General features: G+C 39.0%; 1 long non-coding RNA gene across 1 annotated transcript in view; it reads left to right on the plus strand.

Moving 5' to 3' along the window:
* The window catches only part of LOC109391734 (uncharacterized), a 191931-nt gene extending 179344 nt beyond the window's left edge, over window positions 1-12587 (plus strand). The window contains exon 4 of the long non-coding RNA XR_002125907.1: window positions 12429-12587. This is a non-coding gene — a long non-coding RNA (uncharacterized LOC109391734). The remainder of the gene's footprint in view (window positions 1-12428) is intronic.
* The last annotated feature ends 7106 nt before the right edge of the window (window positions 12588-19693 follow it).

Consider the following 19693-nt stretch of genomic DNA (forward strand, 5'->3'; position numbering starts at 1 on the left):
TGTATATTTATATACATTTTCTTCATCCATTAATATCTATCAATGGACATTTAGGTTTCTTTCATGTCTTGGCTAGCATGAATAATGCTGCAATGAACATGTGGGTGCAGATATTTCTTGAGATCCTGATTTCAATTCTTTTGGATAAATACCCAGAAGTGGAATTTCTGGATCATTTGGTAGTTTTATTTTTAATTTTTTGAGGAAATGCCATATTGTTTTCCACACATAGTGCCTATAGTTAACAATAGACATTGTGTACTTAAAAATTTGTTAGTGAGGTAGATCTCATGGTAAGTGTTCTTACCACACACAAAAATAAAAGCAAACAAAACAAAACACTGCAAAACAAAACAAAACAAAACAGAGGAACATGAGGAAATTTTTGGAGGTGATGAATATGTTTCTTATCTGGATTGTAGTGATGGTAACATGAGTATATACATATGTCCAAACTCACCATATTATATACAATGTGCATTTTTTATGAACAAATTATATCTCAATAAAGCTGGGAAATAACATGGGAGTCAACCTCTCAAATTTTTATCTTCTCAATATTTAGATTTTCCTAGGAATGTCATAACTATGAATGTGTGCATTTGTGGGACCCTGAGTCCCAGAGGTCATCTGTTTAGGCCATTATCCAAAGTGACCCAGCTCTGAGGAGGACTTTACTGACTAACATTCTACTATGTCATGCCTTTCAAGAAGCATTTAGAAACAGGATTATTTTCTTTTTACTGAGTTAGATCAGAGAGGAGGACCTTTTGGATTTTAGGAGATGATTTTTCTATATTTTGAATATTTTAGCCTTTTTCAGAAAGACAATCTACCAGAGTGAGATGAGAGATTCCTCTTGTCATGTTGTCCTCCCATCATGCCTAGTCAAAAAGCTTTTACCAAGAGGACTGTAGGGAGGATCATGAGTAAGGAGACTTGGGCTTGTCAGGTGAGGTGTGTCAAGACCCATAAAGGGAGATTAAATTGGGTCTCTTTTAGTACTTTCAGGATGACTGTCATTTTTGTCCTAGAAATATTGGTGGTAGATTGAATATTGAATAGTTGCAGTAAAAATGATTATAATCATCATGTCCTTGGGATACTTTTTTTGAAATGTGAGAGAGTGTGCATGCTTGCCAAGAAAAAAGGACTATACTTACATCAAGGTAATTTACCCATTCTATAATAGGTGTGCTTGGTTTGGGTATTCTTAGTCACATTGGCAACATTGAGGCAGCTTAGTAGTTCTTCAAGGACTAACAAAATTTACCCTTATTTTCTCATGAAGGAGTAAATTACTTAATCTTCCTAAACAAAATATCATAGAATTGTTGTGAGAATTAAATAGCATAATGTATATAACACAGTTAGTTCAGAGCTTGCTAAATGATATGTGGGTATGATGTGAATCTTCATGGCAGTAAATAATTGAGTCATTCCTGAAGAAACTCTAAACTTGCTGTGTCAAATCCCTTTTAATATTTATAATAATAATAAAAATAAAGAATTATAGAATAATTGTATTCTATTGAGCAATATTTAGTACATACTATGTGCCAGGAACTATTAAATGAATGTTATCATATAATGTATAATAATATATCTTTGAATATTAGCTTCAGTAACTTGCAGAAGAAAATTTTAGGAAATTCTTTGGTATCTCAATGGAAGAGATAAGAACTCTATGAAAGAGAATAAAATTATAGGCAGGAAACAAACTGTAAAGACAAAAACAAACAAAAGGATAATGAGCTGGAAAGAAAAACAAATGAACTAAGGAAAGACCGAAAGTAAAAACACAATAACAGAAATGGAATCCAAGTGAAGGTGGTAGGGATAAAGAATGTTCTCATGATCTTTAGGAGTATCAGAGAACTATGTATTTCAGCTCAGTAACTAGCTGAACAAAACCAAGTCAGGGCAGTGATGGTATAGGCAGAAAGGTGGGACAATATCCTTGAATAAGCAGCATGAGGCCAACTGGGACATAATTTTTTGTTTTCTTGGTTTTAATGTTTTGATTGAGATAAAAATCACACAACACACAATTTATCATTTTAATCATTTTAAAGTGTAAAATTCAGTGGTTTCTACTATATCCCCAATGTTATGTAATCATTACTATCATTGAATTCCAGAATATTTTTATGACTCCAAAATGAAACCACTTGTCCCCAATTTGCCCTCTTCCATTCCCTGGCAATCATTAATCTACTTTCTGTTTCTGTGGATTTATCTATTCTGGACATGTCAAATAAATAGAATCATTTAATACTTTTGCATTTTTGTTTGTTTGTACTTTTGTGTGTGGTTTCTTTCACTGAGCATAATGTTCTCAAGGTTCCTCTACGTTATAACGTGTATCAGTACTCCATTCCTCTGTATGGCTGAATAATATATCATTACATGGATATACCACTTTTGTTTATCTAGCCACTGTCAGGGGACACCTGTGTTGTTGCTGGTCTTTGGCTATCATAAAAAAATGTTGCTATGAGCATTCCTGTACAAGTTATTGTGTGCACATATGTTTTTCAGTACTTTGGGTGTATACAGAGGAGTAGAATTGCTGGGTCATATAGTAACTGTTCAAATATTTGAGGGACTGTCAAGCTGTTTTCCATGCTTGCTGTACCACCATTTTACACCCCTACCAGCAATGTCTGCAGATTCTAATTTCTCTACATCCTTGCCTAAACTTGTTATTTTGCATAGCCATTTTAGTGGGTCTGAAATGGTATCTTATTGCGGTTTTGATTTGTATTCTTCTAGTGAGTAATGCTGAACACCTTTTCAGTGCCTTTTGGCCATGTGTTTCTTCATTGGTGAAATGTCTGTTCAAATTCTTTGCTCATTTGTACATTGGATTCTTTATATTTTTATTGTTATGTTGTAAACATTGTTAATATATTCTAGATATTAGGCCCTTATATGTGATTTGCAAATATGTTCTCTCATTTTGCATGTTGTCTTTTTACTTTCTTGATAGTGATACCATTGCCTAATCCAAGGTCACAAAGATTTACAAATTGGTTTTCTTTTAAGAGTTTTATAGTTTTAGCTGCTATATTTTGCTCTATGATTCATTTTGAGTTAATTTTTTATATATGGTGTAAGTGAGGAGTCCACATTCATTCTTTTCATGTGACTGTGCAGTGGCCCCAGCACCATTTGTTGAAGAGACTATTCTTTCCATATTGAATGCCCTTGACAACCTTGTTGAAATCAATTTACTATAGATATATTTATTACTGGGCTCTCAAGTCCATTCTATTAATCTACATGTCTGCCCTATGCCAGTGTCACACTGTCTTTATTACTGTAGCTTTGTGGTAAGTTTTGAAATTAGGAGCTGTCAGTACTCCAACTTTGCTTTTCTCTTTCAAGATTATTTTGGCTATTTGGGGACTCTTGTATTTCCACATAAATTATGGGATCAACTTGCCCAGTTTTGTAAACTAGCAGTTGGAATTTTGATAGGGATTGCATTGAATCTGTACATAAATATGGGGATTCTGCCATCTCAACAATATTAAGTCTTCCATTCCATGTGCATGAGATATCTTTTCATTTATTTAGGTCCTTTTTATTTCAAATCTTTTTCAGTGTAGAAAGCTTGCACTCCCTTAGTTAAATGTATTCTCATATACGATATTCTTTTAAGCTGTTATAAATAGGATTGTTTTCTTAATTTCATTTTTTCAATTATTCATTGATATTATACATAAACACAATTAATTTTTGTATATTAATTTTGTATCTTGCAACTTTTCTGAATTCATTTATTAACGCTTTTTTAATGTGAATTCTTCAGCATTTTCTATATATTAATATAAGATTATGTCATTTGCAAATAGAGATAGTTTTACTTCTTCTTTTCCAACCTGGATGCCTTTCATTACCTTTTCTTACTTAATTGCCCTGCCTAGAACTTTCAGTAAAATGTTGAATAGAAGCGGTGAAAGCTGGCATCCTTGTGCTGTTCCATATCTCATGGTCTAAACTTTCAGTCTTTCTCTGTTGAACATGATGTCAGCTGTGGGTTTTTCATAGGTGATCGTTAAAAAGTTTAGAAACTTCCCTTCTATTACTAGTTCTTTGAGGTTTTTATGTTTTGTTTTGTTTTTTATAAATCATGAAAGGGTATTGGATATTGTCAAATACCTTTTCTGTCTCTATTGAGATAATTCTGTTTTCTCCCTTAATTATGTTACTATGGTATACTACATTGGTTGAATTTCCTATGCTGAGCCCAGATTTTATTTCTAAGATAAATCCCACTTGGTCATGGTGTACAATCATTTTAGTATGAGGCTGTATTCAATTTGCTAGTATTTTGTTGAGGATTTTCTATATTCACAAGGGATATTGATCTGTAGTATGTGATGTTTTTGTCTGATTTTGATATCAGGATAATACCAGCCTTATACAATGGGTAAGGAAGTATTATTGTCTCTTCTAATTTTAGAAAATGTTTGCGAAATATTGGTGTTAATTCTTCTTTATAAGTTTGGTAAAATTCTCCCATAAAATTATCTGTTGCTGAGCTTTCTTTTGGTGGAAGATTTTGATTAGTGACTACATCTATTTATTTATTATGGGCTTATTCAAATGATCTATTTCTTCTTGAATTTGTTTTTGTAACTCGTGTGTTTCTAAGAATTTGTTTATTTTGTGAGGTTATCTAATTTGTTGGAATATAATTCTTTATAGTATTCTCTTACACTTTTTTATTTCTGTATGGTAAGTTAGAATGTCTCTACTTTTATTGCTGATTTTGGTAATTTCAGTAGTCTTTTTTTTTTTTTTTCCTGGCTAGCCTAACTAAAGCTTTTTCAATTTTGTTCATCTTTTCAAGGAATGAACTTTTGGCTTTTTAAATTTTTTCCTCTATATTTTTAAAAATTCTCTGTTTTGTTTATCTCCTATCTAGTCTTTATTAATTTCCATTTTCTTATTTTAAGTTTATTCAGTTTGCTCTTTCTTTTTGTGTTTCTTAAGGTAGAAGTTTAGGTTATTTATTTGAAACCCTAATTGTTTTTAAAAATAAAATGTTATTAGTTATTGCCTGCGAGCACTGCTTTCACTACCTCGTGTAAATTTTTGCTTTTGCTCATCTCAAAGTAGTTTCTAATTTTGTTGTGATGTCTTCTTTGACTCACTGGTTATTTAGGAGTGTGTCATTTAATTTTATCATATTTGCAAGTTTTCCAAATTTCCCTAGGTTATTGCATTCTAATTTTATTCATTGTGGTCAGACAGCATAGTTTATATGGTTTCAATCTCTTAAAATTTATTGAGATGTGTTTCGTGGCCTAATCTATGGTGTATTTTGGAGAATGTTTCATGTGCATTTGGGGAGAATGTATATTTTGCTGTCATTGGGTGAAATGTTCTATAGATGTCTGGTTCGTTGAATTGTAGTATGGTTTAATTCTTTTATTTCCTTGATTTCCTATCTTATTGTTCTGTCCATTATTGAAAGTAGAGTGTTGAAGTCTCCAATTATTACTGTTGAACTGTTTTTTACTCTTTTATTTGGTCAGATTAGACTCATGTATTTCATGTATTTTAGGGCTCTGAGATATATATATATATATATATATATATATATATATATATATATACACATATATATAATTATTATAACTTCTTGATAGGTTGACTTTTTTATCCTTACATAATGTTATTTTTTGTCACTCATGGCCAGCTACATGAACTTCTTCTCTACTATAGCAATTTGACTGGCGACCTCACATGGGTCCCTGAGGGACTAGATTCATCTCTAGGTGACTCAGGAGCCCTGATGTTATCAATGGACTCTTTTAATTGCTTACTAGATCATGAGAAAAAAGTTCCAAATTGCTTTATGAAATGGTAGAGCTGGAGCTGTGGGTGGGTGCAGAAAGGGGAAGTATCATGAGGTAATAGTATGCATTGCCCAACATTGTTAAATCCAGTTATAATGCTTTTTATTTTTCTTCTTCTTCTTCTTCTTTTTTGTTTTTTGTTTTCACTCTATAACTTTTGTACCATTGCTGATTTTCCTTTGATAAAAAGAGGACTCATTATAAAATAATAAAAACTATGTCTAGTGACAGGAGGAAAAATACACAACTGCTGTCTCAGAAGAGCGGACCTTGTTAAAGTGAAGATCCAGTTGAGAATATTAATGGCTTTTATCCAGGAAAATGTAGGTGCAGAGCTGCATTTAGAAGGAGAGCCTGGAGAAAGCTACACTGAATGTATTTGTGGTTGAGAAAATGGAAAGAGACAGAGGAATGAACAGCCATGATATTGTGGTACCATATGGGGTGTTTTTACCGGTGAAATATCTCCAGTGGTGAAAGGGCTACAGGGTATTTAAGACAAAGGTGTCTAATGTAAAACTGGAAGTCATTTGCGATTTCTGCAAGATGGACCAACCCCACCCCCCAACCCCCACTTCCTAAGTCTCCATAAAAGTGTATTCTGCTTTTTGTAAAAGGGACTTTTCTGTGTGTGTTTCTGTAAATTAAGGAAGGCGCTGAGTACTATTTCTAGAATGATGCACTGTGCCACAGCGATAATGTGGGTAGGTGGGAGACAGTCCATAAACCAAAAATATTTGTCAGGAGTTTGGAGCTAGAGGTGACCATTAGAACTCACATCTCACCTCCTGCCTCTTGAAAACTTTCAATCAGTGCATGCCACACTATGCATGTTCATCCCAATTTATCTCAGTTCATGACACTTTTTGTAGATAGAATACCACTCCCTTTACTTTTTTTTTATGTAATAATTACTTTATGGGTAATGATTAACTGAATACTCAGAAAAACTCAACTATGTAGATACTATTATCTTCATTGTATGGATGAGAAAACTAGTCCAGAAATGAGGAATGCCTGCCAACTTCACAAAGCCAGTCACTGGCAAAGTAGGCATTTGAACCAAATTATTCAGCTCCAAAGCATAATGTACTTCTTTAATTCGTATAATGTACTTCTTGGCTACACTAAATGGCACATATTAGTGTTGCATAAGTACTTATCTATGGTAACTAATTGTGACTCAGTTGACTATGATCTAACATTCTTCATTTTTCAGAAAGTGTTACCTTTGTGGAAGGCATCTAACATTTTCCAGAGAACCTCTTACCCTGGGAGCTATTAGAATGAGTCACAGCTGAGTTCATTAAATGTTGGTGCCTCAGCAATAGTGCTGAGGCTGAATGGCAAGTTTTAAGGGATGTAAACCATTGTGTGGAAAAGAAAATAAACAACACTGGAGGCTGTGGAAAGTTATTTCCCCTGAGAATCTTACCTCCTGGTTTTCTCCTAAGGAGAATGTCCTCAGTTCACTTCTAGCACAGCTCACCATCCAGGAGGAATTGTTATGTAATCTCCTCCTATTTGTTGTTCCTTCTATCAGGCTTTTATCATCCAGCTCCCTATGAGGCACCAGACACAGGAGGACTACTTTGTATCAGACTAAAATATGTGTGTATAAGAGGTCAGATAATTAAGTTTGCAAACTCACCCTATAAAAAGTGCTACATACCTCACTGCTGAATATCACTACGGTCACCTTCAAAGTACTCCCCTTGGGAAGCTGTGCACCAATGCCAGGCCTAGTCCACCCTTCAAAGCAATTTTGGAACTCTTTTTCTGGAATGGCCATTAGAGCTGTGGTCGTATTACCCTTAATGTCCTGAATGTCATCAAAATGTCTTTCTTTCAATATTTCCTTTATTTTGGAATAAAGAAAGAAATCATTGGGGGCCAGATCAGGGGAGTAGAGAGGGTGTTCTAATACAGTTATTTATTTACTGGCTAAAAACTCCCTCACAGACAGTGCCGTGTGAGCTGGTGCATTGTTGTGATGCAAGAGCCATGAATTGTTGGCGAAAAATTCAGGTTGTCTAACTTTTTCATGCAGCCTTTTCAGCACTTGCAAATAGTAAACTTGGTTAACTGTTTGTCCAGTTGGTACAAATTCATAATAAATAATCCCTCTGGTGTAAAAAAATGGTTAGCAACATTGTTGCAACAAGTTTGCAAATGTTTAATTGTCAGACCTCGTGTATAGTACAGAACATCCCTTGACCTCAAGAACTATAGAGATATAGATGGGGAGAGACAGATTTTATTACAGGGAGGAATCAGTGATCTGATAATACTTAGGGGGCTGGGTTTTAACCTGTCTGGGCCAGAACCCAGCCTGATGACCTTAGGTGAATCTCTTAGGGTACCCTCAGCCAGCAGTATTTGCTATCGTACATTCTCTAAGTGCTGGCTGTTTTTATTTTATCAAAAATCGGGGAAGAGAAATAATCCTTAAAGAAAATAATTTGTGACATACTGCTGTCCATTTACTTCTTGGATCTAAGCTTTATCATTAGCTCAGATCAGATCGCTGGAAGACTACATTTTGGACAATTTGCCAAATTGCCTTTATGTAATTGTATTTTAGTGTCTTATCCTCAGAACTTAAGATGTCAAAGCTGGGCCGAAGTCCTGTTCTGTCAATTAATGGTTATGTGATGTTGGGAGAGCTATTTAACTACTTTAAGCCTCCAATTTTTTTTTTTTCAGAATTAATGAATTGTGAAAGTACTTTTTTTTTTTAAATTTTCAATCCATTTTTTTTTTATTGGGTAATTGGGGGGATGGGAACAGTACTGGGGAATTGGGGAAGGGGAACAGACAAGTTGCTGTCGTTTTTTGTTCTTCACTCTAGTTGTGGAGGACACTGCTTCACTGGCCCAAGTTGGCACCATCATTGCGCTCTTCCCTGGCGAGGCAGATCAGTCGCCGGCTTCTGGACGGCCGCTCACTGCGGCTGCTGGCCGCTCACGCTGGCTGCTGGCCGCTCACGCTGGCTGCTGGCTACACACGGTAGCCCATGGCAACCCACTGCCACAGGGGCTGCAGCCTACGCCGTCGCCAGCGACTCACGGCAGTCCAGCTCCAGGTTGAGCTGTTGTTCAGCATCTTAGCTGTAGAGGGCAGTGTCACTGGCCCTCATATGTGGGATCCGAACCCGGGCCCTCTGGCATCCCAAGCGAGTTCTTAACCATCGCGCCACTCGGCCGGCCCAAGCCTCCAATTTTTAATTTGTGCAATATAATAATAAATACTTCATAGAGGTTTTTGTGAGGGTTTAATGATCTAGCCCACGTTAAAAAAAATAGATGTTCCTATACTTTTAAAATCATTTGTAGCTAAAAATTAATTTGTAGCTTAAAAAAGCCACAAAATTCATTTTGGTGTATTTGCTATAAAATCTGTTGTCAAATCTGTTGTCAAGGTCATTGCCAATTTTCAACGACTCCTCTAAAGAATTCCATTTCGGTTTTACTACCAGTTTAGAAAGAACTCTGCTCCTGTGAGAAAGTGACATTTCCTCCCCAACCCCCACTGTTTTCTCCTAATAAGAATGAGCGAATTTTCCATGGTTTCCTTTTTGTCTGGGCTGCAGAGAAACTCAGAGTAATATTTGTACATCAGAGCAAATATATCAGCTTGCCTGGTTAGATTATCTCTCCCTCTCTCTCTCCCTCTCTCTCATAAAGCAGCCTCACAATAAAAAAGCGAATTCTCTCTCTCTTTCTCTCTTTCTCTCTCTCTCCCTCCCTCTCATTTAGCTGTAATTTTTTTTTTTTTTTTTTTTTTTTTTTTTAGCTGAGCCATCCTACTACCTGTTGGCAGCTCAGCGGCTGCTCAGCTTGGGCTGGACTTGAATCGCTGTTGCTCAGAGCTCAAACTCTTGAGCGAGCTCTTAACCAGCTGAGCCACTGGGCCGGCCCTTAGCTGTAATTTTAAATTTTCTACTTGACTATTTAAAATTTCTATTCAGGTGTCTTATTTTCAGCCATTTTGAATCTCTTTGGACAGAGGAATGATCTGAATGAAGTAAAACTGTTCCTTAGACTCTCAAGGTCTCTATTTCCTCATCTGACAAAAACTCTGCTTATTTTAGAAGGCTGACAAAATTAGGTAATACAGTGGAGTGTGTTTTGGAAAACCAGACAGACACACTGTACAAAAGTCAGCCCTGGTCCAGCAAAAATGGACCAGCAGCCACCGACATGACGCTAGTGTCCCTCCTGCTCTTTAGCACAACCCTCATTTCTGAACTCAGAATTAACTCCATAATATACTTTGAAAGCGGATCTGCACTTGGAGTGACCCATAACCACACCTCAACTCAATGACCCTGGATGAGACGCAAGATCATTTAGATTTGGCATTCTGACAATGATGCTAACTTGTAGTTCGCTGGATCTAGTGGTGAGGGCAGGAGGAAACGTAAGGAAGGCGAGAGGAGGGGAAGCTCTCTGAGCCTACAGCCATGGCTTTACTCCATTTTCCCTGTGTGTCAAAACCTCCTCTCCCCCTGGGCCCTGACCACACAGACACTGCTTTCTCTCTCGTTCTTTGCTCCCCTGTTTTGTTTTGTTTTCTCACATCTGCTTCGAGGTCCCAGAGCTCAAAGTGGAGAAGTCTCAGGGCTGGCTATGTCCATAGCAGGTGTTTTCCTGAGTCTGTGCTCCTCACAACCCCTGTCATGTTTAGATGCCTAGTAGAATAGCGGGGAGAGTTTTCCAGTAGGAAAAGGAAGATCCTGGCTCATAAACTTATATGCTAACACTGAACCCACGAGCAATTGTAGCCTCTTGAATTATTTTTTTTAAATTATTCTCTTTAAAATACATATTGTTTACTTATTTTAAAAATAACACATGATCACTACAGATATTTAAGTTGGGGCAGAAAATATAAAGAATAAATCTGCTAGGATTCACCATTCTATCATGGCAAAAATAACCACAGTTACCCTGTTTCCATCTCATAATACATATTGGTGATTTTGCCACACGCATAATTTTCTTTTGTTTGCTCTTAAATAAGTGTATAATATTATATCATATTGAGCCTCTGTATTTCATTTGTTAACTGGATATGCTAATATCTACCTCAGAACTTGTTTAAGGGTTAAATGAAATCCATGGACAGAAACATCCAGAAGCATAGTAAGCAGTGAGTAAATGTTAATTAATTTTGAATTGAATCAGTGTTTGGCCCTGGAACTGTGTCTTTCTGCCTTGTTCCATGAAATGCTCTATTTCTACTAAAGTCATGACCCCAGTGAGCAGACATACTGGGAAACATCTTAGACTAGGACAACCAGACTCTGCTTTCTAATTAGACAAATGTGAGTGGGAAAAAAAAGGAGGGGGGATGGTACCAGATTTCCTTAAGGCTTAAATACTGCTATTTAAGAAATGCAACTGAAAAAGCAAATCCTTCAAATAAAGCAGCCTCACAATAAAACAGGGCACAGTCCTTTTCTCTGCAGAAGGAATCGCTGATAGGAAGTACAGGAAGGCCACTGTTTGGCATGGAGCATTGTATTACTGTGCTCTTTACCTAAGAAATCCCACAAAGTTTTAAGCTCAGGGAGAGCATGTCTCCTTGCAGAATTTATCCCCTCCCCCAGGGAACTGGTTTCCCAACCTCTGTTCAATGACACTGAAGATCAGAGCACCTGCTCCCAGATTCAGTTTCGACATTGCCGCATCTCAAAGAGATTTTGTTAGCTCTAGCGAAATTATGCTGCCAGTGAATGGGGAGGGCGACATAAAACAGGAAAGATAACAAAACATAACCTACCGGAAAAAAAAATCCAGAAAAAAACCCCCCAAAAAACCAAATAGGATTTTCCCTGAGGATGGAGCTATCGTTACTGACTGCAGTAGATGAGTGGCTAGGAACCTGCATTGGATCTCAGTGGACATCAATAGGGAAACTGTCTAGTACCCATGAGAGAAGCCCAGTGTGGAGAAAACCCATTCCCTTCAGAAGGATAAGTCAAAGGGCCGAGAATGGGTCGATTGATGAAATGGCGTGATGTGGTCAGAGCAGGAGTCTGAGAGACTGCTCACCTACAGACGGCGGCCATAACTTGCAGGAGCTCATTTACTCTTGACTCAGTCTGCTCTGTTTCTGCTCCGCTACCACTCAGGCAACACTTAACTCTTACAAGTAACTATCATTTTTACACTGGTAAGAGAAAACAATTTGTTCAGCCCCATTCATTCACTCAAGTATTTATTAATTTGCCATCTACCCATTCACACACTTTCATTGAGAGCCAATGACTCTAATAGCCCCTTTCTATTCTATTTCGTATTCATAGATTCTAATATGAATCAGAGATGTATTCTACTTCTAGGAGTTCACGATCTAGTGAGGGAGATAATGATCTGAATATCAATAATCACAGCACATGGACAACTATTGAGAAGTCTATTGAGGAGGCAGAGAGAGGGTGCCTGAATATCAGCAAGAGTAGCTGGTATACAGCAGTTTGGGACTTCAGGAAGTCCCCTCTCAGTACTGTAGGAGTTAAGGGTCTCTGTCTTCCCTATCCATCCACAGGGTCCTCCAGGGTGCATCTTCCCTGAATGAGCACTCCACAATCCCAAACTTTCCTGGGTCACCAGCTCTTTTAAGACCTACCCATTTATCTGAAGTCAATGTGAAGAGGTGGTGTCCACGGAACTGGACGAGACGCCTGTGTTGGTAAGAATTGGCCTGCATGTCTGTAAGGTAATTCACTCCTCTAATCCTATGGGTATATGTTGAGCCTGGCATGGTTTCTTAAGGAAGCATATACACTAGATAGGACTACAGGGCATAGGGAAATAAATATTTCTGCTCTCTCCCCACCTCCCTCTCCTGCTCCTGCGTGGCCTCTAAATGACCTGGCAACCAGGTAGGATTTACACATCATGTTGGGCTCAGGTGAGAGCTGCCTCAGCAAAGCCTATGAATGGACTACACCAAGAAGGAGGCATCTGTGGCTGGCTGACTCTAAGGCTGTTGACAGGGGATGATGCCTCAGAGGACAGGGCTCCCTCCTGACTCAGGAGCTGAAGTCAGAGAGGGAGAAAGGAGGAAGGGCTGCCTCCCAGAGTGTTCTCTTCTCTGCAGGACAACGGGGATTGCAGCTGCTGCCAGCCTCTGACTCACTTATCTCCAACAGGATGGTCAGGGCTGAGGGCCTTTCGAACACTCAGGAAAGAATACAAATCTTAACAGAGAATTACTATTTAGATGCACTTTGATTCGGAGATCCTTGGCTGCCTATTACAAACAATGGCAGAGTTTTAAAAGGTACAGATGGCCAGCCCCCACCCCGGACAGTTTAAATCAGAATTTCTGGGGGATGGACCTAGGCATTGGCGACTCCTAAAAGCTCCCTGAGGGATTCTAAGGAGTTGAAAAGACTGGGACAACCTGAGCTGTTACAGAGTACTTCAAACCTGGAATAAGTAGTGGGGGATCATCTGGAAACTACTGAAGTCATTCCTGTTTATTCTCAAAGTACAACCCCTCACACCTGTGTGATGCTTTGCCGTTTACAAAACATCTCACATTCATAAGTTAATTTGACCCTTCTTGCACCCAAGAGGAAAGTAGAGGGATGATTAACCCTGTGTTACCCACGAGGACATGTCTTTCAGAGCCAGCAGATGATTCCCCAAGATCTCAAGTTACTGGCAAGGCCAGCAATGAAAGCTGGATGTTCTGACTCATGAACCAGTGTTCCTCCTCATTACCAACTAGAAGTTCACTTCTCAGGACTCCAAGTGCCCTGGCCTTCTGTGGCTTTGACATCTGCTCCAATGTGCTTCTACCTCCATCTCTGCTCCTCCAAAAATGGAAATATTCTTGGGAAAAGGGATACAAATCTATACATATGAAGTGGTAGAGCTGGGGTTACCTCCTGGGGTAGTCAAACATTTTGAAACAATGCCATTTGCTTCTTTATAGAACAGTGATTCTCAACCTTGCCTGCGTATTACAGCCACCTTGGAAGTTGTTAAAACTCTCAATGCCTAAATTGTATGCAGGACCACTTAAATGCAAATCTCCAGGGGTGGCCTAAGCCTTTTGAAAGCTCTCCTGCAACCCAATGTGCAGCCAATGTGATGAAGCCTTGTGAGACTTGGATACTTAAGGAGAGAGATGATCTGTTAATTGCAGAGCAATTTGCTCCAGAAAGTTACTTAGGTGCTAATCTAGCATTGCATGTATGCACATGCTGCTACATTTCCACACCACTCTATTCATAAACTGGCATGGTGTTCTGTGCCCCCATGTTGGGTTGGCACTTCTTCTGTTGTATCTCCCATAATGCAGCTTATATCTGCAAGGATGCTTCCATTTGCAAGTAACAGATAACCCAACTCTAAACGTCTTAAGCAATAAGGAACATTAAGTGTCCTGTGTTACGAGAGTTCCAAAGTAGCGCAACTTCATGGCTGGTGAATCCAGTAGCTCAAGGACCTCATCAGGGACCCAGGTTCTTTTTACCTCCTGATTTGTCCTCCTTGTTTTGACTTTTTTTTTAGACTTGAGCCTCATGGTCAAACTATAGTTGCTACTGTTCCAGGCATTGCCACAATATCTGATCCAACAGTAATAATATTTGTTTACTTTTTAAAAGCAAGGAACTCTTTTTTCCAGAAACCTCTCAGCAAGCTTCTTCAAATAACTCATTGGCCAGAATTGGGTCACATTCACACCCCTGAAAACCAGCCTTGGCAAGGGGACTGGGATTTGCCTAATTGGCATAAACTCATCTAACATAATGCTCGAGCTGGGGTAGAATAATTTTCCTTGTGGAATGGTTCCCTCAACAAAACTGGTGTTCTGCTGGCCAGGAAGACGAAGTGGGTGATGGTTTATTAAGAAGCCAGTCCCATCTGATGAAATGGAAGGAGCTAGATTTGAATTTAGAAGTCAAATCTCAGCATTTGCCCTCACTATTTTTGTGACTTTGGATAAGTCACAGTCTCTCTAAATTTTCTCAACTGCCCAATGGAGACCATAATACATACCTATATAATAGATGGCTGTGAGCATAAAATGTATGAATGTGCCCAGAAACCACCAGACACTACCTGAAATATACTAGGTACTTAATATATGTTTGCACCTTCCTTTCCTTCTTTTTATTCTCTACTTACTTCCTCATAATTTTCAGTTCAAACATAGTTATGACTACTGTCAACTCCAAGTTAAATAGTAAGCCTATAGACAATAGAAAATACTGCTTGGAAAAGGTATAGAGAGCAAAGGAGAGAATGTAGGTGAGAAGATAAGGTGAATTGCCGCTTAGAACTTTCTGACAAAAAACTTCTGAAAACCTTTTCACACTTTCCTTGGGAGGTTTCACCTATCAGTCTGCTTTTTTGTTTGTTTGTTTTTTTAAAGATTTTATTGGGGAATTGGGGGAGGGGAACAGACAAGTTGCTGTCCTTTTGTTCTTCAGTCTAGTTGTGGAGGACTTCGCTTCACTGGCCCATGTTGGTATTATCACTGCGCTCTTCCCGGCTGAGGCAGTCGCTTGCCAGCCATTGGACGGCTGCTCACGGTGGCTCTTGGCAGCTCACACCAGCTGCCGGCCAGCCCCACTGCAGCCTACACTGTCACCGGCAACTCACGGCAGCCCAGCTCCAGGTCGAGCTGTTTTTCACAATCTTAGCTATAGAGGGCACAGCGTCACTGGTCCTCATGTGTGATCTGAACCGGGGCCCTGCTGCTCAGAGCTGGCATCCCAAGCCAACTCCTAACCAATGTGCCACTCGGCTGGCCCAGGCTGTTTTGTTTTTAACATTTTAAAGGGTCTGTGGACTTCTTTAGTTTTCTGATATTTGTCAGGGTTCATTATATTTCACTTGCTAACTTAAGAAAGTGGACCATGACATTTGAGAAAGATTTTTAGAAACAAATGCTTCAAAAAGAAACATTTTCTAAGACAAAGTAACTATAGAATACAATTGAGTAGAGTGGCTTCAATCCTCCCCAGTCTCTGGGAAGAGGATGGTAGCCTATTTGTACATAAATGTAGATAGAAATACTTAAATGATCCCCCTTGTTTTCTGTTGCATACACTTCTCAGTCCCTGGGCAACTGCAGAAGGGAGTGTTCCTGGAAACCTGTGCAGCCTCACCGCAAGGTGTTGGCCTATCTCCATGATTCATTCTCCAGGCTCTGGTTTCAAATTCAACTGAAATGCCTTCACTGAGACATCCTGGGCATCTAATGTTCCATCTCTGTTAATCTTGTTTGACCATTATGTTTAGGTATTAACTAGAAATAAATCCCTAAACCCCAAGAGACCCTTAAGAGCATGTAATCAGTCTACAGGACAAGCTTGAGAGGCAAACACTTGTTTTCAAACATTCCATCTGCTTTCCTCAGATTCCTTGTGATGGACACTTCCAGTTTCTTCTTTCTCCCCACTCTTCTGTTTCCCTCTCTTGCTCACGTTCTTCAGAACCTGGCCAAGGAAAAGGATCTCATGTTAACCATTTATAACGTAGTAGAAATGCAAGTTCATGGTTTTTTAGTCCTCATAGACATTCTCATTTTATATTCGAAGTATCATTTTATACCTAGAGGAATTCCATGTAATATCTTTCAAGCAGAAGAAGGCAAAAGCTCACAACACATGTAGCTATTATTTGAAAACCCCATTAGCCCATTCTTAGTACCTGTGACTCTGGTACTGCCCTCAAGAAGATATTTTAGGATGAAAGTCTGGAACTGAAGAGCTGGAGCCATGGATGGTGGTAGAAAGTTGGCATGTTGAGGGAATCCTGGATCAAGGATGAAGCAGAGTGTAATAAATGTATTTCTCCCAAACACCAAAACTAAGTCAGCCAAAAAGGAAATCTGGATGGTGAATGTCACATTGTGTAGGGTCAAGGATTAAATGAGGCAGAAGTAGATACTTATTATGTACATAGATCACAGTCCAGAGTCAAAGATAGGCTAAGTATATTTCAGCCTTCATATACCTTTTTTAGGGTAAGCCCTTGTCCAACGTTTAGTAGCTGTGCTCAGCAAACACAGTCTGCCATCTGGGATTTTATCTTGATAATTTTTATTTATCATCTAGTAGACATTTTCTGCACTGTTCTTTTTACATCAGCAAACTGGGAATTTTCTGTGGTCCACTGGACCTTAACTCTAGAAGTTGTGCTAGGAAAACTAACAGATAAGGACAATGCTAATCATTACTGAGAGCAAGTCACACCTATGCACAGAATTAGAAACTACTTATAAGATCCAATTGAATGTTCACATCTATCATCATCATTTCTGTTTTATAGATGACGTTCAGAAAGGTAAAACCCTTGCCCACGGTGCACAGTGAAGTAACGCCCATATTCTTTATCACTCCCATGTTTTCCCTACCAGTCTGATCACTAGAATCGCAGATCCCTTGGCACCTCTCCAACCTACTGAATCAGAATCTCCAAGAGACAGGCCTGAAAATCTGTATTTTAAATAGGATCCCTGATAATTCCTAGGGCCAGACAAGTTTGGGAACCTTTCTCTAAGCCCTGTTGTGGCCTAGAGAGACTGCCTTCCATCTAGGGTGTATCCTGGAGCCCTGGCTAGTAAAGGGGCTTGTCTATTTTGCTAGGTGTATTGAGAGAGAAATCTCCTTTCACCAGGACTTCCCAGATAAACATTGAAACCTGAAAGCATGGAACAGAGACACAGGTGACAGATATTGGAGTCCCTCTGTCACTTCACCTAATCTCTGCTCTATTATTTTCTCCCACTCCATAGCCTCCTTCTAGCTGATCCTCTGGGAACCTTTAGTACTTGAGTTTGGCATGCTCTGCCTTGTCCTATCTCTTCCTAAGTTCCCTGGTTGGTCTCCTGAGTCCTTAGGTTACTTTGTGATGCTTAGAAAGGCATTGACAGCAAGTCATTCCTGACTCCATTCCTCAGCAAGGAGATATTTTCTCTCTTTCATTTTTTGGTGGTAGAGCAGAATTATTAGGATGCTGTTACTTTTATCAAGTTTTTTCTCTGAGTTTTCTCATCAGAAATCTAAAGGTCAGAGACAATTTGGGAAAGTGTGGCAAACCAGACCAGCTCTTCAGAAGTCTTCCCAATGCAACATTCTGCAATCTTATGACTGTTACTTGGCGGAAATAGATGTCATTTTTCATGAGAAAGGAATGCCGTTGCCATTTTAAAACTTAAATAAATGATGAGTTTGTTTCAGACATCTCGTCGTCCTTGCAAGTACCTTTAAAACAAAAACTCGATGGGCATAATTTACATATTATCTTCAAGAACTCCATAGTTTTCTATACAATTGATGATGGCCTGACTGCAGTAATCAGGGAAGAAAAGAGATATGAAGGCAAGAATGTGAACATTTGTGGTTTCCTTGGTTCTTTATGCCTATACAGAACGGGCTTGCCTTACACATTAGTGGGACAGCCCCCCATTATGGGGTGACCTGAAGGAGACGAAAGGCCTCTTTCATTCTTCCCTTCTCAGCTTTCCATTTTTAACTTGCCACAACATCTGAAATTTCACTATTTGAAATATATGGCTTTGAGTGAATTTAGGTATGCCATGCTAAATTGCAAACAAAGCAGCAGATATTCTTCTGCAATTTTTTTTTTAAGATTTTTATTGGGGAACTGGGGGGATGGGAACAGTGCTGGGGAATTGGGGGAAGGGGAACAGACAAGTTGCTGTCATTTTGTTCCTCAGTCTAGTTGTGGAGGACGTTGCTTCACTGGCCCAAGTTGGCACCATCATTGCGCTCTTCCCGGGTGAGGCAGATCAGTCGCCGGCTTCTGGACGGCCACTCACTGCAGCTGCTGGCCGTTCACGCTGGCTGCTGGCTACATACGGTAGCCCATGGCAACCCACTGCAGCAGTAGCTGCAGCCTATGCCATCGCCGGCGACTCACGGCAGCCCAGCTCCAGGTTGAGCTGTTGTTCAGCATCTTAGCTGTGGAGGGCAGTGTCACTGGCCCTCATATGTGGGATCTGAACCGGGGCCCTCTGGCATCCCAAGCCAGCTCTTAACCATCGCGCCACTCGGCCGGCCCTCTTCTGCAATTTTTAGTCATTACCATGAGTTTATTAAATCATATGAAATGAATTAAATAAGCTACAAATACTAGTGGCCATGGAAGAGAAGCTTCTAGAATTGAGAAAACACTGTGACCGTGTAACAGAAATGTAGAAAGAGGCTGTGATGAGGTTGTCAGCATGAAACCTAAACCTTGCCTGTGATCATAATTTGCCAAATATCTCAAGTTTCTTTCTCCTTTCTTGGAATTAGAATAATAATATCTATTAAGATCTGAAAACTTGACCAAGATTATAGAAAAAATTTCTACTCCCATGGATTCTTCTCCTTTTGAATGTGTGTGTGTGTGTGTGTGTGTGTGTGTGTGTGTGTGTGTGTATGTGTGTGTGTGTAGCAGACATTGTTCAATGTCATAATGTTCTGGTCACCTTGTGTTTCATTAGCAGATTAATATAAAAGCAATCTTTACAAAATCTTGCAGAATTTCAATGACAATGTCAATAGCAAAATTTATATTAATGTAGCTAGAATATATCACTCTGAATTATGGACCGAATCCTAAACATTAATGGAGATAACAAGAAATATTTTGGCAGGGTTTAAAGATAGTGTTCGCGTAAATTAATTTCTTCTTGCAACTTGCTTACTTTTGGTCTGTGGAAAATGGGGTAGTGACTCCCTCTAGAGTGATTTCTCTGCTACTATATCATGCGGCATCTGCAAAGACAGATTTTGGAATGGCAAAAAATAAAATAAAAATAAAAAATTTTTCAAAGAA

This window comes from Hipposideros armiger, unplaced genomic scaffold (genome assembly GCF_001890085.2).
Source record: "Hipposideros armiger isolate ML-2016 unplaced genomic scaffold, ASM189008v1 scaffold_301, whole genome shotgun sequence".
Taxonomy (NCBI): Eukaryota; Metazoa; Chordata; class Mammalia; order Chiroptera; family Hipposideridae; genus Hipposideros; species Hipposideros armiger.